The sequence below is a fragment of the Schistocerca cancellata genome, chromosome 1 (assembly GCF_023864275.1).
Source record: "Schistocerca cancellata isolate TAMUIC-IGC-003103 chromosome 1, iqSchCanc2.1, whole genome shotgun sequence".
NCBI classification, from domain to species: Eukaryota; Metazoa; Arthropoda; class Insecta; order Orthoptera; family Acrididae; genus Schistocerca; species Schistocerca cancellata.
This window is the reverse complement of record NC_064626.1, coordinates 1176037912-1176063498: the sequence shown is the minus strand read 5'-3', so window position 1 is coordinate 1176063498 and position 25587 is coordinate 1176037912.

Below are 25587 nucleotides of genomic sequence, written 5' to 3'. Positions count from 1 at the left end.
TGCATAATGCCTGTGCACACCATAATTCTTAGGCCGTATCGATGGTGTTCATGAATCTTTTGTGGTGTTTGAGGTGTTCCCCTCTCCCTCCACACTAACTGGTGGCCAGAATTACTGCCACCATGAAGCGCGATTCGTCGTAGAATAAGAATATCATACTGGATCTCTTTTGCCTACCCCAACCAACATGCTCCCTAAACAAACTCTTTCTCAACGATGGTGTGGTTGAAGTGGGATGCATTTAACAGGCTTCCGAGCCCAGAAACCAGCCTGATTTAATTGTCACGAAACGGTTTTTGTGGAGCAAGGTCTGCAACGATCTGCCTAGGACTGAGAAATCTCCCTTTCGCGTTTATGTCTACGTATCGATCCTCTTGTGGTGTTGTGGCCCGCCTACGGCTGCCAGCATGCTTCCCCACAGCATTTCCACTTTCAGCGCTCTTTTTTAGGAAATACGGAAGCGTCCGATCCCGCCCGTCTGATTTGACCCATGACGTCACAAATATGGCGGAAACAAAAACAAACACACACACTTTCCACAAGAAGCCTAATGACACTATCGGGACAAGCGCGGGAAATGGGGTGTTTTGGGTGGGGAGGGGGGCAAACTAAATATAAACAAATTTAGACGTCTTGCGTAGCTACAACGTGTAAGTGAAGACAGCCATGCATGAATACCCACCCACCTCCCCATGGGTCGTAACCCCTGCAACCCATAGAAGATAAAGATGCTTCAGTAGCTGATTAGTGTTTTTTGTCTTTTTTTAAAAAAAATCTCACGGGATAGAACGAACAGATCAGAAAGATAAATATAATAAACTAAAACAGAAATTGGAGGAAACAGATAATTAAAATAAGTAATAAGCGTTTTTAAATTTAAAAAAAAATCTCACGAGATAGAACGAACAGATCGGAAAAGTAAACAAAATAAGATAAAACAGAACTGGAGACAGCCACACTCAAACCAAACTCCGCGCCGTCATGACGTCACACACGACAACACCCTTACGTCACGGGTCAAAGCCGACGCGTGGGATCGGACGCTTCTGTCGACCCCTTTTTTAATCGCGAAATGACACCTGTGACTACCATAGTGACACTTTTTGCCGGTTTCTAGCCGCCCATCTGCTCGTTCACGATCGTAAGCACTCAAATGATGTCCTGCAGACGTGTATCCGTAGCACACGAAATTTCGCACTAATATGTTCTACAGTCACCTTCATAAGACACAAACAAACACCGTCCAAAGAGGCCTTGAAGGCTCAACGGTACCGATCGGCCGCCGTTTCATCCTCGGCCCTCAGGCGTCACCGGATGCCGCTAAGGAATGACATGTGGTCAGCACACCGCTCTCCCGGTCGTTGTCAGTTTTCGTGACCCGTGCCGCTACTTCTCAATCAAGTTCAAATGGTTCAAATGGCTCTGAGCACTATGGGACTTAACATCTATGGTCATCAGTCCCCTAGAACTTAGAACTACTTAAACCTAACTAAGCTAAGGACATAACACAACACCCAGTCATCACGAGGCAGAGAAAATCCCTGACCCCGCCGGGAATCGAACCCGGGAACCCGGGCGCGGGAAGCGAGAACGCTACCGCACGACCACGAGCTGCGGACTCTCAATCAAGTAGCTCCTTAATTGGCCTGACAAGGGCTGAGTGCACCACGCTTCCCAACAGCGCTCGGCAGACCCGGACGATGACTCATTCACGTGTTAGCCAAACCTGACTTCGCTTAACTTCGGCGATCTCATGGGAACCGATGTTAACACTGCGGCAAGGCTCTTGGCTTTTTCGTAAGACACAGTACTGTACTGATTGCCGAATGCAGACAGAGCATTCATGCACAGAACTCGCTGCAATTAACACGTCCCCCCTCTGTTCTTCCATTTACTATCATTGGTCAGGTGTTCCGTAGGAATTGTCCGTCATTTCGTAGCAATTGGCAGTTGTTCCTTATCAAGTGTCAACTATTCCATCGCCATTGTCAAGGAGTGTAGCACGTGAACAATGATACGATGAAATGCGATCTTGCAAGGACTCACCAATTGAATGGCTGTAAGACTGTAAGTCGAAATGTAAGACCAAGAATTGACAAAAGAAATACTTCGGATGCACGCCCGAAGGCTGACTGAATGTATACAGTTGTTTTTTCACTGAAGTACATAAAATTGAAGTACTATTTTAGGAACTGGATGGACTTAAATAAAGTATTGTAATACGGAAACAGGCGACGAAATTTTATCAGGAAAAATGCACTGAGGTGACAAAAGTCATGGGATATGTATGGGACGCGAAATTGAAGCTTCACCCATCCACCAGTGTCAGCCCAGTTTGCAGGTGAATATAAGTTTAACTTAGTTTGTTTATGTATTTTTGTAATATTTTGTAATGGTTGTGAACTGTCTAAAGTTTTTGAATTTTTTTTATGTTTCATGTACGGAGAGGCCGGCGCAACGAACGGAGACAGCATCTTCGCTGCCGGGACCAGAGAGGAAATTGCTGGCCACTATACGTCGCGGGTCGACAGCCAAAGAGCAACAGAAGATCCTGGAACCGGGTTGTTGCGTCTTGCTTCTAAAAAATAAAATAAATGAAAATTTGTAATGTTTTGTACAACAATGATATCATAGGAAGTTTAATCTTATTGAAAATGTTTAGTTTTTGTCTCGTCAAGGCTCAGGTTCACGTCTGTATGTAGGAAGATAATAAACTAGTGGATGCTACTAAAGTTGAAATACGTGTTCCGAAGATTTATTTATGAAGAATTATATGAATGAATTAATAATATATTTGACAAAATTATTGAATTTTGACAGAGTTCATCGCAACTTTGAATCTCAAAAGTTTATTCAATGTGTGGTTCTAATATCGATTAAATCAGATAACGTGTATCAATATAATTTCTGAGGAGAAACAAACGACATCTAAAATTGAACAAGTTTACGCAAACCAATTGTCCCGAGTGACGGAATTCTGTGCATACGACTCAAATGATGTTTTACAGTTTCGTTCAAGAACCATTCTGAGACAATTTAAAAAGAATATAAATAATTTTGAAGTGGGTTGTAACTGACGTAGGTGACGAAGTCTACACATGGTCATATGTCAAATGAAAATCATTTATAAAAAACTTACGTCGTTACACTACAGATACCTACTAATAGCGTGTCGGACCTCTTTTTGCCAAGCGTAGTGAGCAACTCGACGTGGCAAGGTCTCAGCAAGTAACTGAGAGTCCACTGCAGACGTATAGAACCATGCTCTCTCTATACCCGTCCATAACTGCGAAAGTGTGCCGATGTTGGATTTTGAGCACGAATTTACCTCTCGATTACGTCCCATAAAAGATCGATTGGATTCACGTCGGGCGACCTGTGTGGCCAAATCATTAGCTCGAATTATCCAGTATATTCTTCTAACGCATCACGAAGAATTGTGGCCCGCTGACATGGCGTATTGTCATTCATAAAAATTCCATCGTTTCGTGACATGATCTCGCTCTACATATACATCTACGTGGATACTCCGCAAATCACATTTAAGTGCCTGGCAGACGGTTCATTGGACCACCTTCACAATACTCTATTATTCCAATCTCGTATAGCGCGCGGAAAGAATGAACACCTCCTATATCTTCCCGTACGAGATTTTATTTCCCTTATTTTATCTTGGGGATCGTTCCTCCCTATGTAGGTCGGTGTCAACAAAATATTTTCACATTCGGAGGAAAAAGTCGGTGATTGGAATTTCGTGAAAAGATTCCGTCGCAACGAAAAACGCCATTCTTTTAATGATGTCGAGTCCAAATTCTGTATCGTTTCTGTGACATTCTCTCCCATATTTCGCGATAATACGAAACGTCCTGCCTTTCTTTGAACTTTTTCAATGTACTCCGTCAGTCCTATCTGGTAAGGATCCCACATCGCGTAGCAGTATTCTAAAAGACTACTGTAGGCAGTCTCCTTCGTAGGTCTGTTACATTTTCTAAGTGTCCTGACAATAAAACGCAGACTTTGGTTAGCCTTCTCCACAACATTATTTATGTGTTCTTCCATTTTAAGTTGTTCGTAATTGTAATACCTAGGTATTTAGTTGAATTTACGGCTTTTAGATTAGACCGATTTATCGTGTAACCGAAGTTTAACGAGTTCCTTTTAGCAGTCATGTGGATGACCTCACACTTTTTGTTATTTAGGGTCAACTGCCACTTCTCGCCCCGTTCAGATATGTTTTCTAAATCGTTTTGCAATTTGTTTCGATCTTCTGATGACTTTATTAGTCAACAAACGACAGCGTCATCTGCAAACAACCGAAGGCGGCTGCTCAGATTGTCTCCAAAATGGTTTAGATAGATAAGGAACAGCAAAGGGCCTATAACAATACCTTGGGGAACGCCAGAAATCACTTCTGTTTTACTCGATGACTTTCCGTCACCTACTACGAACTGTGACCTCTCTGGCAGGAAATCACAAATCCAGTCACATAACTAAGACGATATTCCATAAGCACGCAATTTCGTTACGAGCCGTTTGTGTGGTGCAGTGTCAAAAGCCTTCCGGAAATCGAGAAATACGGAATCGATCTGAAATCCCTTGTCAATAGCACTCAAAACTTCATGTGAATAAAGAACTAGTTGTGTTTCACAGTAACGATGTTTCCTAAAACCATGTTGACTGTGTGCCAATACAATGTTTTCTTCGAAGTAATTCATAATGTTCGAACACAATGTATGTTCTAAAATCCTGCTGCATATCGACGTTAACTATATGGGCCTGTAATTTAGTGGATTACTCCTACTACCTTCGAGTACGGATCTTTCGTCGAGCAAACGGTTGTATTTGGTGGTTAAGTATGGAGCTAATGCATCAGCATACTCCGAAAGGAACCTAATTGGTATAAAGTCTGGATCAGAAGACTTCCTTTTATTAAGTGATTTAAGTTGCTTCACTATTCCAAGGATATTAATTTCTACGTTACTCATGTTGGCTGCTGTTCTCTATTCGACTTCTGGAATATTTACTTCGTCTTCTTTTGTGAAGGCATTTCGGAAGGCTGTGTTTAGTAACTCTGCTTTAGTAGCACTGTCTTCGATAGTATCTCCATTGCTATCTCGCAGAGAAGGCATTGATTGTTTCTTGCCGCTAACATACTTCACATACGACCAGAATCTCTTTGGATTTTCTGCAAGGTTTCGATACAAAGTTTCGTTGTGGAAACTGTTATAAACATCTTGCATTGAAGTCCCTGCTAAATTTCGAGCTTCTGTAAAAGATTGCCAGTCTTGGGGATTTCGCGTCTGTTTAAATTTGGCCTCTTTGTTTCGTTGTTTCTGCAACAGTGTTCCAGCACGCTTTGTGTACCAAGGAGGATCAGCTCAGTCGTTTGTTAATTTATTTGGTGTAAATCTCTCAACTGCTGCCGATACTATTTCTTTGAATTTAAGCCACATCTGGTCTACACTTATATTATTAATTTGGAGTGAGTGGATGTTGTCTCTCAGGAAGGCGTCAAGTGAATTTTTATCTGCTTTTGTGAATATGTATATTTTTCGAGGATTTGGGGATTACAATTTTCAATTTCGCTACGACAACCGTTTTTTCACTAATCCCTGAATCGGTTTTGATCCTCGTTATTAACTCAGGATTATTTGTTGCTAAGAGATCAAGTGTGTTTTCACAACCGTTTACTATTCGCGGGGCTCATGAACTAAGTGCTCGAAATAATTTTCAGAGAATGCGTTTAGCACAATTTCGGAATATATTTTATGTGTAACTATTATCGTATGAGATGGGTACACGTTTGAAATCAAGTTTTCTTTGAACCTTTCAGCAACTGTATCATCTGAATTGGGAGGTCGGTAAGAGGATCCAATTATTACCTTATTCCGGTTACCATCAATGACCTCTGCCCATACTAACTCACAGGAAGTATCTACTTCAATTTCGTGACAAGTTAAACTACTTCTAACAGCAACAAACAAGCCACCGCCAACCTTGTTTAGCCTAACCTTTCGGAACACCGTTAGGTTCTTCGCAAAAATTTCGGCACAGCTTATATCCGGCTTCAGCCAGCTTTCAGTGCCTATAACGATTTGAGTATCAGTGCTGTCTATTAGCGCTTGGAGCTCTGGTACTTGCCCAACACAGCTACGACAATTTACTACTGTTATATCAATGGTTCCTGTATCTACGTTCTTCCTGTGTTCAGCCTTCAACCTTTGTGACTGAAGTCCTTCTTGTGTTTTCCCGAGACCCTCTAACCTAAAACACAACCCAGTACACGCCACACAGCCCCTGCTACCCGTGTAGCCGCCTCCTGCGTATAGTGGACACCTGACCTATTCAGCGGAACCCGAAACCCAACCACCCTTTGGCGCAAGTCGAGGAATCTGCAGCCTACACGGTCGCAGAACCGTCTGAGCCCTCCACTCGGCTCTGTATCAGAAGTTCGCAATCTGTCCTGTCTACTATGCTGCAAATAGTCAGCTCTGCTTTCATCTTGCAAGCAAGACTGGCAGCCTTTACCACTTTTGTTAGCCGCTCTAAACCAAAGAGAATCTCTTCTGATCCAAAGCGACACACATCATTGGTACCGACTTGAGCAACCACCTGCAGTTCACTACAACCTGTGCTCTTCGTGGCGTCTGGAAGACCCTTTCCACATCTGCAATGACTCTACCCGATATGCACACGGAGTGAACATTGGTTTTTTTACCTTTCTTGTCAGCCAAGTCCCTAAGGGGCCCCATAACGTGCCTAACGTTGGAGCTCCCAACTACCAATAATCCCACCCTCCGTGATTGCCCGGATCTTGCATTCTGAGGGGTTTCCTCTGAAACAGGACAGGCGACAGAATCTGCTTCAGCGGAAGTGTCAGCCACAGACAGCACCTGGAACCTGTTCGTCAGACAAATCGGGGAGGCCTTACGTACGCCGCCTGCTTCGCCCTGGGGCGACCTCCCACTCGACCACAGGTGAGGGGTCAGCCTCAGTGCGAGCAGTAACTGGGTTGGCCACCGGTGAGGACCGGTCGGAGGACTTGGACGTGCTGGACGTCCGTTGGTTCCCTACGGCCGGCCCACAGCAGTGGTGCCCACCCACTGCAGCCTCAAGCTCTATAACCGAAGCCATCACAGTCCGCAGCTGAGAGCGAAGTGTCGCCAACTCGGCTTGCATCCACACACAGCAATCGCAGGCCCTGTCCATACTAAAGACTGTGGAAAACTAAACTATGTAGATAAACGGAATATCGACTCGCGCTACGGAAATCTACTATTGACCATGTCGAAAACGCACGAACTGTGTCTAGTAATAAGCAGATATTCAAAAACCTAACTACCGAAGCACTCTGCTAAAACTAAATAATTCGCCGGCCGCGGTGGTCTAGCGGTTCTGGCGCTGCTGTCCGGAGCCGCGGGACTGCTACGGTCGCAGGTTCGAATCCTGCCTCGGGCATGGGTGTGTGTGATGTCCTTAGGTTAGTTAGGTTTAAGTAGTTCTAAGTCCTAGGGGACTTATGACCTAAGATGTTGAGTCCCATAGTGCTCAGAGCCATTTGAACCATTTTGAACTAAATAATTCGTCCCGATTATGAACTTGTAATATATCACAAAATCGGTTTACTTCCCGACTCAAACGAAAGCGCGATAACAGTGGCTATTAGATATTGAATTTACACGCAGAAACTCAAGAAACTAAACTATTAAACCACACAGATGATACAATAAAATTTGCTCCTGGTTAGGAACTCGTAAATGTCACAAAAGCGGTTATTTCCCTGTTGCTGCGTCTTCCTCGGTCGGCTACTACTGCCTGTTTGACATAATAGCTGCAAATGGTCTCCAAGTATCTGAACGTAACCTTTTACAGTCAATGATCGGTTCATTTGGATCAGGAGGCCTAGTCCATTTCATACAAACACAGCCCACACCATTACGTAACCACCACAAGCTTGCACAGTGCCTTGTCGACAGCTTGGATCCTTGGTTCTGCCCCACACTCCAGTCCTAGCATCACCCCTTACTATCTGAAATCGGGAGTCATCTGACTAGGCCACGGTTTTCAAGTCGTCTACAGTCCAATCGAAATGGCCATGAGCCCAGAAGAGGCACTGCAGGCGATGTCATTCTGGTAGCAGAGGCACTTGCATAGATCGTCTGTCGCCATAGCCTATAAACGCCAAATTTCCGCACTGTCCTAAGGGATATGTCCTTATGTCGCACATAGATTTCTGCGGTTATTCCACTCACTGTTGCTTGTCTCTTAGCACTGACAACTTTACACAAAAGCCTCTGCCCTCGGTCGTTAAGTGGAGGCCATCGGCCACTGCGTTGTCCGTGGTGAGATGCAATGCCCGAAACGGTTGTATTGGATCTTATGGGTGTTCAACGGCGAGGTTCAAATGGTTCAAATGGCTCTGAGCGCTATGGGACTTAATATCTGAGGTCATCAGTCCCCTAGAACTTGGAATTACTTACACCTAACTAACCTAAGGACATCACACACATCCATGCCAGAGGCAGGATTCGAACCTGCGACTGTAGCAGTCGCACGGTTCCGGACTGAAGCACCTAGAAGCACTCGGTCCTCCGGGCGGCCAACGGCGAGGTCATCAGTGCTGAATTTCTAATTCTCGGCACACTCTTGACGCTCATGACACTGTGAATGACCGAATATCGAATTCCCTAACGATTTCCGAAATGCGTCGAGCTGTAACTACCATTCGGCCTTCAGAGTCTGTTAATTCTTTTCGTGCGGACATAATCAAGCCGGAAACGTTTTCAGGTCAAACGCCTGAACACAAATGCCAGCTCCGCCAATGCACTGCCCTTTTATTCTTTGTTTACACGGTACTACCGCCATCAGTATATGTGCATCTCGCTTTCCCATGACTTTTGTTGCCTCTGTGTATTAAATCTACAACTTTGTAATACTTTTCTACATAACCATCATCTATTTTCAAGCGTTAAGACTGTGTCTAGTAAGCTGGTGACTAAGTCTCTTCGCACACCACTCTGCCACTTGAGATCGGAGCCCATCCGTCAGCGATTTTAAGTTGTTCATTGGAGTCCTGGAATTGAAAAACGACCGTTTTGAACTTAACGTGATAATTTTCGTATTTCATAACTGAATACACTATGCCGTAGCGAACCGTGACCGCTGTTGACTCACAGAAAGCGAATCACCATAGAGCTCAGAACAGTAGTTCTTTTTTCTAGCTGATATACAGATTATGTAGAGATCTTGCACGGTATATGCATACGATTGTACTTCTGTGTTGGACAATCTGCTCCATACAGTACTAGATGACCTGAATTTGGTATGTTTGTCAGATTGAAACGGTTTACCAGAAATACTTACTGTATGTAGTGCTACAACGATGAAAATTAATATTACGACGATGTAAAACCTTATTTTCATGATTTAAAGAAGTATTCATGATATTAAAAATGTAATTATAATTTTATTATTTTCATTTTTGTGCTCAGTGTATCAAAGACTTTCTAGTGCACGGAATAAATTAGCATTGTTTGTACTACGAAACTATATATGATTGTTAAGGGTTAAGCATGTAATAATTCGATGTAAGACATTTTGTTGAGTCTGAATTTTGTTCTCGTACTGGTCGGTAGAGAAGGAAAAGTTCCTTAATCGATGTGAAGGTAGAAAGGCTGTAAAAAGGAGAGACAGAGAAGGTAAATACAAGTTATTCAAAACAAATATCTCCCGAAGTGTAACGTCTTGTCATTTCCTATAACTAAAAATTGCAAGGTCTAATCTGAGCCTGTCCTGAATAACAGCGAAGAACATTTATGTTATCATACATTTTCTTCGTTCACCATGGATGTCATTCGCATGTTTCTTTTCGTTACGCGACGTGTTATGAATATTTTCATTATACGCGCAAAAGTGCACACAGCTTTAATCGAACCCGCGTCTTTCGGAAACGATAACTTTTAATCAGTACAATTACGCGAATACCGTCTAAATCGCAACCGTGTTTCCTCGACCAAATAATTCTTATAAAATGTGTATTTTCCAAAGCGAGCAGCATTGCACTATCGCTGACTCGCAACAATCGAAAAAGAAAAAACGATGCTTAAATAAAATTGCCACCTTTTAATAATTATTATTATCCCATTAAATAAATAAATAGCAATTCAGTGGCTATCCAATCAATAAACAGAAGGGGCAATTCAGTGACAACCTATTGACAGGAGTAGCTTGTATGTGTGTGCTAATGTGTGTTTTTTCTATTTGTTTCATGCTGTAATGAGCGTAAATCTCCGACGACCCTAAGCACGATATTTTAAAAAAAATTACATTATGTTAGTGTGTCCTCTTAGGAAGCTATAACAGTCAATTATATTTAAATAACTGCGAGAAGGGTCAGTAAAAAACAGCATCAAGTTTTTTCAGCAGAGGTTAACTGAACGAGATTGGAACTGAATTTTAATCAAACGAAAGTGAACATTTATAGTACTGATTCCAATCTGGTGCAGTTTAGTAATTATTTTATGTTTTGTGTGACGGAATAATTGATGTGATGCGTGTGACGTATTCCCGATTAGACTTGCTCCCAAACATTTGCAAACATGGTGAAAACAGTGCGACGTGCAAGAAAAGCTACACAGCAGGAAGTAACTGTAGAACATTCAGAGGAGGAAGGAATAACTAGTGATGTAGAAATTGATAATATTTTTTCAGATCAGACAGAGAATATAGAACAGGACACTAATATTGAAGTCAGTGATCCATCTGCTGTAGAACATTCAGGCAGAATACAGACGGTAGTTCAAGTGCATACTGAAGCAGAACCACAACAAACACCAGTTACAGTCGATTTACCACCGGTAGAGCCAACACAAACAGTAATGGATCCATTTTCCCTCTTAATGATGAAAATGGAACAAATGTTTAAAATACAGGAATAATCACAGATACAGCGTGCAACTGAGATTAATAATAATTTAGATAAACGTATTAGCAGAGTAGATGAACGGATTAGGACCTTGGATGAACGCATCAGTCAATTAGACGAGCGTACGCAGTTAAGCTTTTCACAGTTCTCAAAAGAGATAGATCAAAAGCTTGAAAACCGGTTAAAAGAACACGATCGCCAGCTGCGACAGCAAATAGATGCCCAGTTGTCTGCTATACAGAACAACATTTCAAGTATGCAACAAACATACCATCACTTACCACAGAATGTAAAGCAAGTAACCCAGGATGTGTACAAATTACAACGAACACGCACTTCTTTGGAAGCAGAAATACGCAACATAAGTACACGTATAGAAAACCTTACGGTTGATAATCAAAACGTAATAGAACAAAAATGCAAAGAACAAGAAGAACGCGTTGTGACCACATTCAACACATGGCTATATGACAAAGACAAACATATACAGACTTGTGTTTATCAATGCACAATTCTTTGTAAGTCCAGGAGCACCTTTTCGAGAAAATATATGACTTAGGGTTTGCTTTTATATTGTAAATGACTACAATTATGTACCTACTTAATTTGAAATGTACAATCATTCAGTTATTCATCATTATGTAACTAGACTGTGTAAAGACATTCTTATGGGTAGCACAAGGACTTTACCTTGTCAGACTTGATAACTGTGATCAAGTGACTACGTGGTGGAATGAACATGTCACAGATGACCTATGAACAAAGACTTCCTGTGAACATTATCCTCTACGCGTACAAACTTTATTTCACTGGCGAAAGAGTGGAATTTAACACAAAAGTGGACGCTCAATGAGTGCGTTGTGTTACCATGATTTCGTTTTCAAATTTTGTGCTACGAGTGTTTAGTAACGCCAAATATTCAGAGTGTTATTGGGACCACATGCGTGGACGTAACATTCCAGGAAAACTAAAACTCAAGAGCAAGTGTTTTTATCGATCAGTCAGCAACAGTGGTGAGTCGTAACAGTGTTGGGAACTGCTACTGACTATATCAGAACTGTATTGCAGAACTGTATCAATGTTGGAACGTAATTACATGAACCTTTAATTGCAGATAGTCAGTTACGTCGGAAGGACGAATGGACTTGCATCATGATAAAGAAACTCACAAACAGTCGAACACCTCAAAAAAAAAAAAAAAAAAAAAAAAAAATAATTCTTCTTGTTGAGTGAAAGAGTGCGTGAAATATGATGTAATTTAGATGTTAATTTAAGGAACTGATACTGTTGTTTGAATTTCATGTGACTGTGTGCTGGGATCCTGAGCACACGTGTCGGTGAGGGCAGCATACTGCAGCGACATCATCCGTCATCCCTTGCTGCACCCTGCCACGTCATCGCAGTCCATCGCAGACCTACCTGATGGGGCGAGACATCGGTGTTGCAGTACACCAAGTCGCCAGCCGTCGTTACCAGCAGCACTATCACGAAATTGTACAATTGTTAAATGTGATACGAAGTGAATATTCAAATGCTGAAAATTAAAAAAGAGGGTATGGAAGACGTGCTCGCTCCGCCGTGGTCTTTTTCCGGAGTTTTTCCCATTGGCCTTTGCCCGAATGGGGGAACGTAACTCAAAATCCTCGAGACTTAAAAGTAAACAAAGCACATGCTTCCAAGTGAAAGAACATAGTGAACTTTAAACAGAACAGACAAGGAAAATAAGCCTGCTTGGATGTCCAGTCAAACAAGTGTGACTGTACATCCAATTGGGGCAATGTAGTGCTACAACGATAAAATTAATATTACGACGATGTCAAACCTTATTTTCATGATTTAAAGAAGTATTCATGATATTAAAATGTAATTATAATTTTATTATTTTCATTTTTGTGCTCAGTGTATCAAAGACTTTCTAGTGCACGGAATAAATTAGCATTGTTTGTACTACGAAACTATATATGATTGTTAAGGGTTAAGCATGTAATAATTCGATGTAAGACATTTTGTTGAGTCTGAATTTTGTTCTCGTACTGGTGGGTAGAGAAGGAAAAGTTCCTTAATCGATGTGAAGGTAGAAAGGCTGTAAAAAGGAGAGAGAGAGAAGGTAAATACAAGTAATTCGAAACAAATATCTCCCAAGTGTAACGTCTTGTCATTTCCTATAACTAAAAACTGCGAGGTCTAATCTGAGCCTGTCCTGAATAACAGCGAAGGACATTTATGTTATCATATATTTTCTTCGTTTGACCACGGTTGTGATTCGCATGTTTCTTTTTGTTACGCGACGTGTTATGAATATTTTCATTATACGCGCAAAAGTGCACACAGCTTTAATCGAACCTGCGTCTTTTGGAAACGATAACTTTTAATCAGTACAATTACGCGAATACCGTCTAAATCGCAACCGTGTTTCCTGGACAAAATAATTCTTATAAAATGTGTATTTTCCAAAGCGAGCAGCATTGCACTATCGCTGACTCGCAACAATCGAAAAAGAAAAAAAAAAACGATGCTTAAATAAAATTGCCACCTTTTAATAATTATTATTATCCCATTAAATAAATAAAGAACAATTCAGTGGCTATCCAATCAATAAACAGAGGGGGCAAGTCATGTAGCAACCTAGACGGCGATTTTCTTCAGCATGCCGTCATATTTTCCTTGGAGAGTGAACCCAAGCATGTCGTGCACAGACAATATACCTTTAGTAAAAACCAGCAATGCTTGTTTTGAATGATTAATCTCAACATTCTTAATGTCTCAGAACTGACTGGAGTTTTACGTTCCATAAATCCCAGAAAAAATATGATGCAACACCTGAAAAAAAGTAGAAACCATAATTTTGGTTTGATTAGCAAGGTGCTATAGCGCCACCACTGACCGCTGTTGTTAGAATAAGTGATAGAAATGCAGACGGGCGTTGGCCACGACAGGTAAACCCTCCATTTGCGGAAAGTTAAGTTCAAAAATGGTTCAAATGGCTCTGAGCACTATGGGACTTAACTTCTTAGGTCATCAGTCCCCTAGAAGTCAGAACTACTTAAACCTAACTAACCTAAAGACACCACACACATCCATGCCCGAGGCAGGATTCGAACCTGCGACCGTAGCGGTCGCGCGGTTCCAGACTGTAGCGCCTAGAACCGCTCGGCCACTACGGCCGGCCGAAAGTTAAGTCCTTGACAGTCGGGGCTATGCGTTCCAGGAAACCAAAAGGCGTCATATGTAGAAAGGGAAAACACGCAGTGAACACCTGACGTCACCACACAGCTGAATATGTCCCAAGTCAGACGTAATCAGTAGCGAAGTATTAATTAACAACGGATGAGCCAATAGCGGTAGCTCTGTTGTTTGACCGGCAAGAGAGCAGAATTCCAAGCAGAATTTTAGCATAAATCTTTTTTCCACACATATTTTCCTTACATTTTTGTTGGAATCCCTTAATTGCCATGGACGGCATTCCCTTGTGTCTTGAAAATGACGGGGTGTTCACCTGTCGAAATAACAGGCGTTACCCGGCTGCTTGCCCGCAAGTTACTTGACCATTCGAGGCTTAAGTTTCAGTCTGCTGTTTCCTTCTTCCAGTCGCAATGGAAGCCCCTATCTCATCATCGGTCACGACTCTACCGTGTGCCCGAAACTTCCAGGACACAACGAAAAAGAAACTAGAGAGAAACAACCATCCTTTTCGTTTTACGGGTTTTAGGAGGGAGTTTTAAAAACGAACCAGGACAGGAGAATGGGAATGATTTGTTGTGTCAGCTGGCAGAGTGCGGATCTGTTAGGGCTTGTTGCCAGATTCTGTCTGCGTGAAAATGGACGTAAAAATGGATCAACGAGTTTGTGTGAAATTTTGTTTTAAAACCGGGAAATCAGCTTCTGAGACTTACGAACTATTAAAAACAGCTTCTGCAGATAATTGTATGAGCCAGTCAAATGTTTGTGTCTAGTTCAAAAAATTTACAGATTTCAAAATGGCCGCGAATCGTTGAACCATGTTCCGGCTGTCCTTCCATCTCAAAAACGAATGAAAATGTTGTGAAAGTTCGCGACTTAGTGCGCTCTGATCGTAGACTTACAATTACGGTGATGGCTGATGAACTTAATTTAAGTTTCTATGCAGGTCAGTCAATCTTAACTGAAGATCTGAACATGCGTAGAGTGTCCGCAAGATTCATTCCAAAAGTGTTGCCAAGTGACCAGAGACAATACCGACTTGAAGTGTGCCAAGATCTGATTAATCGGACTACCAGTGACCCAGGCTTGTTAAATATGATAATTACTGGTGACGAAACGTGGGTATATGGATATGATCCTCAAACTAAACTGCAATCTTCGGAGTGGAAGACTCCAGGTTCACCACGACCGAAAAAAGCACGACAAAGTCGGTCGAAGATGAAGACAATGTTGGTGACTTTTTTCGATTCTACCGGTATTGTGCATCATGAATTTACCCCTGGAGGACAGACAATTAACCAGGAATGCTATAAATGTGTCCTTGAACGTTTTCGCGAAAAAGTGCGGAAGAAAGACCTGCATTATGGAAAGACAGCAGTTGAGTGCTACACCATGACAATGCTGCAGCTCATAGTTCCTTCTCTATTGTTGAATTTTAGACCAAATTCAAAATTCCAGTGCTTCCACAACCGCCATATTCCTCTGATTTGGCCCCTGCGGACTTCTACCTATTTCTTAAACCGAAATTTTCACTGAAAGGGAAGCGATTTGATTCGACTGAAGACATCGAGGCAAATACGGAGAGCGTCCTTAACACACGCCAGGAAAAAGAAAATTCCAGGAATGTTTCCAAAAGTGGAAACACCGTTGGAGTCGGTGTGTTCAGTCAGAAGGGGACTATTTTGAAGGAGATGCATCACAGTAGCATGTAAGTACCACCACTGTACAATTACAAGCCCATTCTTAAAACTTTCCAATCACACCTAGTAGTTAGGTCTTTCTGAGAAAACCACTTTGATTCTGCGGCTCACCATTTGAAGCACGTATTCCAGAAGAACTTCCAGACGATCGGCACATAGCAAGAGAGGAATTATCACAGAATCATAGCCATCATTTCTTAATGTTTCCTATAACTGTATTATTTCCAGTATCCAATTAACAATCGGTCTTCATTGCTAACGGCATACACGCTGAGCAGACTTTGGGCGATATGGACATTGCTAGGTTGCTTCCCTGCTGAACCCTTTCTTTCCTGTCGCTTTTAAAGTTTTTATTATAACATCGAAACATGTACTTATCAGAAGTTATGGTTTGAAGGATCTGAGATGCTCTCTAATTTTCTTGGCCGGTTTGTAAATAGTATTTTATGCCATGTTGTGCGCAGTGTACGGCCGACTCTCTCCGTTACCCTGGGGGTGTATGGCGGAAAGGCCGCACCCAGATTCCTTTTTCTGACGTGTCACTTCGCCGTGTGTTAGGTTTTGTGACACTTCTTAAGCAACTGGTCGAGTACCCGTTGATCTTCAGAACACTTTCCAGGATTTGCATCTCGCTTCTGAGATTACAATTACACCCACACACTTTCAGAGGCTTTTGAGTTTTCGATGTAATGGACAAGCAGTCTTGGCAGATCTTTATAGAATTACTGCGTTTCGCGTGGATGAAAGTGGGTTGTTACAGTATGATACGAATTTGCGGCGCCTGTGTCATTCAGAATTACGAAGCAATGTCCCTTCGGATATGCATATATGTTCCAAGGAAAAAAGCAATGCGGCGACTACAGCCGTTATGAAATACATTAAATGTATTCGCAGTTGCGAATATGGACACCCATCGCCCGCCCCTCGTGGTCGTGCGGTAGCGTTCTCGCTTCCCACGCCCGGGTTCGATTCCCGGCGGGGTCAGGGATTTTCTCTGCCTCGTGATGGCTGGGTGTTGTGTGCTGTCCTTAGGTAGGTTTAAGTAGTTCTGAGTTCTAGGGGACTGATGACCATAGATGTCAAGTCCCATAGTGCTCAGAGTCATTTGAACCATTTTTTTGACACCCATCAGCTGTATGATGGACTGACGACAGTGAGAATCTGTGCCGGACAGGGACGAGAATTCCGATTTCCCGCTTATCGTTAGTGGTCGCCTTACCATTAGGCTATCTGAGCATGACTCGCGGCCCGACACAAATATCGATGCGACGTCAACCATGCGTCTGCAGCCTCTCGTACATCCATTATTTACTCGTATATTATTGTTCAGGACAGAAATTTCACTTGAAAGTCGCTTGCCCGGTGTCGGCGGATACTGCAGTGCCTGTGTTATTCCGAATTACGATGCAACGTTCCTTCCCACATGCAGGCGAGCGCTCGCGGTAAGAGGGAAATCCGGGTTCGAGTCCTGATCCGGCACACATTTTTTATTGTCGTCAATCCATTACACGGTTGTCCATATTCGCAACCGCAAATACGTTTCTCTAAAGTGAATTGATCGCGGTCGTCCTGTTCCATGGTCAGGTCGGTCACCAGACACGACAGCAATGGACCTCTTCTTCTAGGTCACGAGAAGAGACTAGTTTGCGAAGACTTCGGTCGATACTCACAAGGACCTGGTTACTAGGCTTATCGCAGCTGCGGAAGCATTTAGCCAGACTCCTGGAACTGTTGAGAGTGTAAGACACAGTCTATGGGGCGTCGCTGTACACTATGCCGTGGTCGTTGCGGTCGAAATTTTGAATAATACGAGGATCACTCCAAAAGAAATGCACACTATTTTATTCACGTATCTTTTATTCTACATGTTTGAAAGTTTTACAGTGTGTAGATACATCCTTTAGGAACAATATTTTCATTTCTCCACGTGCTTTCCATCCCTCTCAAGTGCCTTACGCCATCTTGGAAACAACATCTGTATACCAGCACGGTAAAATTCTGCACCAACCTGTTGGAGCCACTGTTTGGCAGCGTACACAAGGGAGTCATCATCTTCAAACCTTGTTCCACAAAGAGGGTCTTTCAGTTTTCCAAAGAGATGATAATCACATGGAGCCGGGTCAGGACTGTAAAGCGGGTGTTTCAGTGTTGTCCAACCGAGTTTTGTGATCGCTTACATGGTTTTTTGACTGACATGTGGCCATGCATTGTCGTGCAACAGCAAAACATCCTGCTTTTGCCGACGTGATGGAACACGACTCAGTCGAGCTTCAAGTTTTTTCAGTGTCGTCACATAGGCATCAGAATTTTTGATGGTTCCATTTGGCAAGATGTCCACAAGCGAGAATCCTTCGGAATCGAAAAACACCGTAGCCATAACTTTTCCAGCAGAAGGTGTGGATTTAAATTATTTTTTCTTGGGTGAATTTGCATGATGCCACTCCATTGATTGCCTCTTCGTCTCTGGTGAAAAATGATGGAGCCATGTTTCATCACCTGTCACAATTCTTCCAAGAAATTCATCTCCACCATTCTCGTACTGTTCCAAAAGTTCGCTGCATACCGTTTTTCTTGTTCCTTTGCGAGCCACTGTCAACATCCTGGGAATCACCTGGCACAAACCTTTTTTACCGCAGACACTTTCAGTATTCTGCAAACACTTCCTTCCCCTATCCCAACGTAGCGTGACAATTCGTTCACTATGATGCGCCTGTCAGCTGTCACCAATTCGTAAACTCTCTGCACATTGTCTGGAGTGTGTGCAGTACGAGGCCTGCCGCTGCGAGGACAATCCTCAATATTGCCGTGCCCACTTTCACCACGTAACCTCCTTGCCCACCGACTAACTGTACTGCGATCGACAGCAGCATCTCCATACACCTTTTTCAACCTCTTGTGGATGTTTCCCACTGCCTAGTTTTCACAGCACAGGAATTCTATGACAGCACGTTGCTTCTGACGAACGTCAAATGTAGCAGCCATCTTGAAGACATGCTGTGACGGTGCCACTCACGGGAACAGGTTGAACTAAGTGTGAAAACAACCGGGAAGGATGTATCTACACACTGTAAAACTTTCACACATGTAGAATAAAAACTGTATTTTAACAAAAATAGTGTGCATTTCTTTTGGAGTGACCTTCGTAGATGTAAGAGAACAGTTCTGCAATTGTTACGTGCTGTACTGTACATTGACAGAACAAACTCAGCTGAGGGTTGGTGCATTACTCTGTGTTGTGTGCTGTGCGTTTTGGTTATTGCATATTACAAGCTTCTTTAGTGTTTAAATATATTTTCACAGAAACGAGCCTGATTGCCATAACAAAATAAAACAAATTATTAGTCTGTAACGTACCGCCGGAGACCGAGGGTTCTATTAACAATATAATCAGAATACATCGCTGAACAACTTCTCATCGTTTGTCACTGACGTTCTGGATTCACCCTATACAGTGCACAATATATTGAGCGAACGTCTTCTTCAATATATTGCACAAACCACACTACCGATTTTGGACGATGGCGCAATAAATATAGAGCATAGGTGCGTCCGTTTACGAGGAAACACTTATCTTATATAATTTGCAAGCTATAGACTGTGTTAACAAATAATGTCAGTGCGAGCAGTAATAGGACAAATATAGAAGTTCAGGGACAATAGTTTCTCACTAGACTACCTAAAAAAAATAGACGCGTGATAAAAGGATCGACGAAAGCAAGACAATTGAGACCATGCACTTTCAGAACAATAGCTCATAAAACAAAAGAGACGCTGCTTACCACGATAGCGCCAACGTAAAATAAAGTACATGTGTCACATGTAAATTAGGTATCAGGTCTGTTCAGCAACATAACCTAAAAACGAAACTTCTTTCCGGAGTAGAGAAGCCTAGGGAAGTACTTGTCGCTTTGAGATGGATGAAAATGTAAGAGGTACAGGAAAGAGGGTAGTCTCCAAATAGTAAGTAGCTTATGCAGCAAAGTGTTCTCGAATCGCCCTAACAGCAAGTGACGTAGCGCAAAAACGTTTAGGTAAGTGCTCTTGGCATCTGTTGAAGAAAGAGAACATTTCGGTAAGGGTGGCCAATAATATAATACGAATTGTGCTATATTAGTCAACTTTTCCAAAGAAATTCCTATATCTCTTATTAAGTTATTGTAACGTTAAATAGATGAACTTGATTTGGATTTTAATATTTAGAATTTCTCTAGCTAACATTTTACCCAGCGCAATAAGTAAGGACATGAAGATACTAATACGACGTATTGTAATTATAAACATCCATCGAAGAATAATTCATTATGAAAATACTCTTACTTTACTGTGTGTCTTTCATACACATCGACCATATTCCATGAAATCACTTGACGAATTACGATTATAATTCATAACAATTATTAAACTTCATTCTTTTATGATATTATACACTCCTGGAAATTGAAATAAGAACACCGTGAATTCATTGTCCCAGGAAGGGGAAACTTTATTGACACATTCCTGGGGTCAGATACATCACATGATCACACTGACAGAACCACAGGCACATAGACACAGGCAACAGAGCATGCACAATGTCGGCACTAGTACAGTGTATATCCACTTTTCGCAGCAATGCAGGCTGCTATTCTCCCATGGAGACGATCGTAGAGATGCTGGATGTAGTCCTGTTGAACGGCTTGCCATGCCATTTCCACCTGGCGCCTCAGTTGGACCAGCGTTCGTGCTGGACGTGCAGACCGCGTGCGACGACGCTTCATCCAGTCCCAAACATGCTCAATGGGGGACAGATCCGGAGATCTTGCTGGCCAGGGTAGTTGACTTACACCTTCTAGAGCACGTTGGGTGGCACGGGATACATGCGGACGTGCATTGTCCTGTTGGAACAGCAAGTTCCCTTGCCGGTCTAGGAATGGTAGAACGATGGGTTCGATGACGGTTTGGATGTACCGTGCACTATTCAGTGTCCCCTCGACGATCACCAGTGGTGTACGGCCAGTGTAGGAGATCGCTCCCCACACCATGATGCCGGGTGTTGGCCCTGTGTGCCTCGGTCGTATGCAGTCCTGATTGTGGCGCTCACCTGCACGGCGCCAAACACGCATACGACCATCATTGGCACCAAGGCAGAAGCGACTCTCATCGCTGAAGACGACACGTCTCCATTCGTCCCTCCATTCACGCCTGTCGCGACACCACTGGAGGCGGGCTGCACGATGTTGGGGAGTGAGCGGAAGACGGCCTAACGGTGTGCGGGACCGTAGCCCAGCTTCATGGAGACGGTTGCGAATGGTCCTCGCCGATACCCCAGGAGCAACAGTGTCCCTAATTTGCTGGGAAGTGGCGGTGCGGTCCCCTACGGCACTGCGTAGGATCCTACGGTCTTGGCGTGCATCCGTGCGTCGCTGCGGTCCGGTCCCAGGTCGACGGGCACGTGCACCTTCCGCCGACCACTGGCGACAACATCGATGTACTGTGGAGGCCTTACGCCCCACGTGTTGAGCAATTCGGCGGTACGTCCACCCGGCCTCCCGCATGCCCACTATACGCCCTCGCTCAAAGTCCGTCAACTGCACATACGGTTCACGTCCACGCTGTCGCGGCATGCTACCAGTGTTAAAGACTGCGATGGAGCTCCGTATGCCACGGCAAACTGGCTGACACTGACGGCGGCGGTGCACAAATGCTGCGCAGCTAGCGCCATTCGACGGCCAACACCGCGGTTCCTGGTGTGTCCGCTGTGCCGTGCGTGTGATCATTGCTTGTACAGCCCTCTCGCAGTGTCCGGAGCAAGTATGGTGGGTCTGACACACCGGTGTCAATGTGTTCTTTTTTCCATTTCCAGGAGTGTATGTAATAATGACTGCTTGCTTTTTCCATACACTATAATCACAGCATAATCTCTTGAGTTGAAAGTAGTGGCAGGTGGTTCTTCATTTGCGTCAAATTCTTGGTCTTCTTCTCAAAGAACATTGACCATTACTGTTTCTGTTCTTCTCCATAAGAAACGAAAACGAAATCATAGATTTTCAGTTACCTGAAACATAAATCAGTTTAAAGTGTACTTTAGAACAGAACTATTGGTTAATGAAACGGAATTAAAACAACACAACTTAGATTGTTACTTAAAGATTAAATAAGTAAGCAAATACAGAACAATATCCCATATTTGTCCACAGTGAACAAAATATCAACTGACAGTGTTGTCAACTTCGAAATTCATGATTTCCCTTTCAGAACGGTTGACTAATAACCTAGACAGACACATCTTTGAGTGATATTCTCATTTGTCTTTCTATATGTTGGCATAGAACTTGTTCGGCAATTTCTGTTTTAAGGTAATAACATGTGCCTGATTATCGAGGACTTCCCTGCACCTGCGATGCACCAAGACTCCAGTGCCATGCTACGTTCAGGGGTTGGACAAAAATACGAAACCACCAAAAACACATTAACGTGCCTACTACGATGTAGGAAACCTGCTGGCATCCAAAATAGTTTCCAGTCGCCTCAGAATGGATAAATGGAGGTCATCTTTAGTTTTTAAGACAAACTTATACCATTGTCCTAGACAAATAGGGCCCAGTTCAAGTAAAGATGGTATAGGTGGGTGGCTATCACGCACCCTTCCCTCAAAATCAGACATCTAAGGCTCAATAATACTGATATGTGACTGTGATGGTTAGGGAACATGTGACAATCATATTTCAGCTCGTAAAACCAGTCCTTGACGATGAAATCTATGTGAACATGGTCCAGTCTCTTGGAACTCAGCATCACCGTTGGGGAGAAAATACTTTACGATGTGATGGACCTGGTTAGCCAAAATGGTCACAGAATCCTTGGCGGTAATGCGACCTTGGAGAATAACCACGGAGTTCATGGAATACCATGTAGTTGTTGTTTTTGTTGTTGTCGTTGTTGTGGTCTTCAGTCCAAAGACTGATTTGATGCAGCTCTCCATGCTACTCTATCCTGTGAAAGCCTCTTCATCTACGAGTACTTACTGCAACCTACATCGTTCTGAATCTGCTTACTGTACTCATCTCTTGGTCTCTCTCTACGATTTTTACTCCCCACACTTCACTCCAGTACTAAATTGGTGATCCTTCAATGCCTCAGACCGATCCCTTCTTCTATTCAGGCTGTACCACAAGTTTCTCTTTTCCCCAGTTCTGTTTAGTATCTCCTCATTAATCACATGCTCTACCCTTTCATCTTCAGCATTCTTCCATATCACCATATTTCAAAAGCTTCTATTCTCTTCTTGTCTGCTATCTGTTTATCGCCCATGTTTCACTTCCTGACATGGCTACACTCCATACAAGTACTTTCAAAAAGGGCTTCCTAACACTTAAATCTATACTCGACGTTAACGAACTTTTCTTCTTCAGAAACGTTTTCTTGTCATTGCCAGTCTACAGTTTGTATGCTCTCTGCTTCGACCGTCATCAGTTGCTTTGCTTCCCAAATAGCAAAAGTCTTCTACGACTTTAAGTGTCTCATTTCCTAATATAGTTCCCTCAGCGTCGCCTGATTTAATTCGACTACATTCCATTATCCTCGTTTTGCTTTTGTTGATGTTCACCTTATATCCTCCTTTCGAACACTGTGCATTCCATTTCACTGCTCTTTGAAGTCCTTTGCTGTCTCTGACAGAATTACAATGTCATAGGCAAACCTCAAAGTTTTTATTTCTACTCCCTGGTCTTTAATTCCTGCTCCAAATTTTTCTTTTGTTTCCTTTACTGCTTGCTCAATATACATCGGGGATAGGCTGCAATCCTCTCTTACACCCTTCTAAACCACTGCTTCCCTTTCATGCCCCTCGACTCTTATAACTGGCATCTGATTTCTGTACAAATTGTAAATAGTCTTTCGATATCTGTATTTTGACCCTGCCACCTTTAGAATTTAAGAATATTCCATTCAACATTATCAGAAGCTTTCGCCAAGTCCACAAATGCTAGCAACGTAGGTTTTCCTTTCCATAACCGATAATCCCGTGTTCCTACATTTCTCTGGAATTAAAACTTATCTTCCCCGAGGTCGGCTTCTTCAGGTTTTGCCATTCTTCTGTAATGGATTGGTGTTAGTATTTTGCTACCGTGAATTATTAAGCTGATAGGTTGGTAATTTTCACACCTGAGGGCATTTTGCCTGTTTCAAACATGTTGCTCACCAGATGGAAGAGTTTTTTTATGGCTAATTCTCCCAACGTTATCATTAATTCTACGGAGCCTTTTTTCGACTTAAGTCTTTCAGTGCTTTGTCAAATTCTTCACGCAGTATCGTACCTCCCTTCTCTTCTTCATCTACGTTCTCTTCCATTTTCACAGTATTGCCCTCAAGTACATCTCCCTTATATAGTCCCTCTATATACTCCTTCCACCTTTCTGCTCTCCCTTCTTTGCTTATGACTGGTTTTCCATCTGAGATCTTGATATTCGTGCAGGTGGTTCCCTTTACTCCAAAAGTCTCCTTAATTTTCGTGTAGAGAAAGTCTATCTTACAACTTATATGCTTCTACGTCTTTACATTTATCCTCTAACCATTCCTGCTTAACCGTTTTGCACTTCCTGTAGATCTCCTTTTTTGATGTTTCTATTCGATTTCGCCTGTTTCATTTACTGCACTTAATATTTTCTCCTTTCATCAATCAAACTCTATATCTGCCGTGTTACCCAAAGATTTCTACTAGCCCTTGTCTTTCAACCTACTTCATCCTCTGCTGACTTCAGTATTTGATCTCTCAAAGCTACCTATTTTCCTTCTACTGTATCCCTTTCCTCTGTGCTTGCCAATCGTTCCATAATGCTGCCTCTGAAATTCTTTGCAACCGCTGGTTCTTTCAGTTCATCCAGGTCTCACTCCTAAAATTCCTGCTTTTTTGCATTGTCTTCAGCTTTAATTTAAGTTCATAACCAATAAATTGTGGTCAGAGTCCACATATTTCCCTAGAAATGTCTTACATTTTATAACATGGTTCCCAAATCTCTGTCTTACCGTTATATAATCAGTCCCAAACCTTCCGGTGTCTCCAGGTCTCTTCCAAGTATGCAACCTACTTTCATGATTCTTAAACCAAGTTAAATTGTGCTCTGCAAGATTATACCAGAAAGGTTCCTCTCTCATTTCACCTACGACTTTTTCTTCTTTTTCTTTTCCCACTGTCTAATTCCAGTCCCCATGACTTTTAAATTCTCGTCTGCCTTAACTATCTGAATAATTTCTTTTATCTCATCATACATTTCCTCAATCTCCTCCTCATCTGCAGAGCTAGTTGGCATCTAAACTTGTACTACTGTGGTGGGTGTAGGCTTCGACTCTATCTTGGTTGCAATAATGCGTTCACTATGCTGTTCATAGTAGCTTATACGCGTTCCTATTCTTTTTTGTCCATTATTGAACACACTCCTGCATTGCTCCTATTCGATTTTGTATTTATAACCCTGTATTTACTTGCCCAGAAGTTCTGTTCGTCCTGCGTCCGAACTTCACTAATTCCCATTATATCTAACTTTAACCTATCCATTTCCCTTTTTCAGTTTTCTAATGTACCTGCCCGATTAAGGGATCTGACATTTCACGCTCCAGTCCGTAAAACACCAGTTTCGTTTCTCCTGGTAACGACGTCCCCCTGAGGAGTCCCCTCCTGGAGATCCGAATGGGGGACTATTCTGCCCCTGGAATATTTTTCCCAAGAGTATGCCATCATCATTTAACCATACAGCAGAGCTGCATGTCCTCGGGAAAAATTAGGGATTTAGTTTCCCCTTGCTTTCA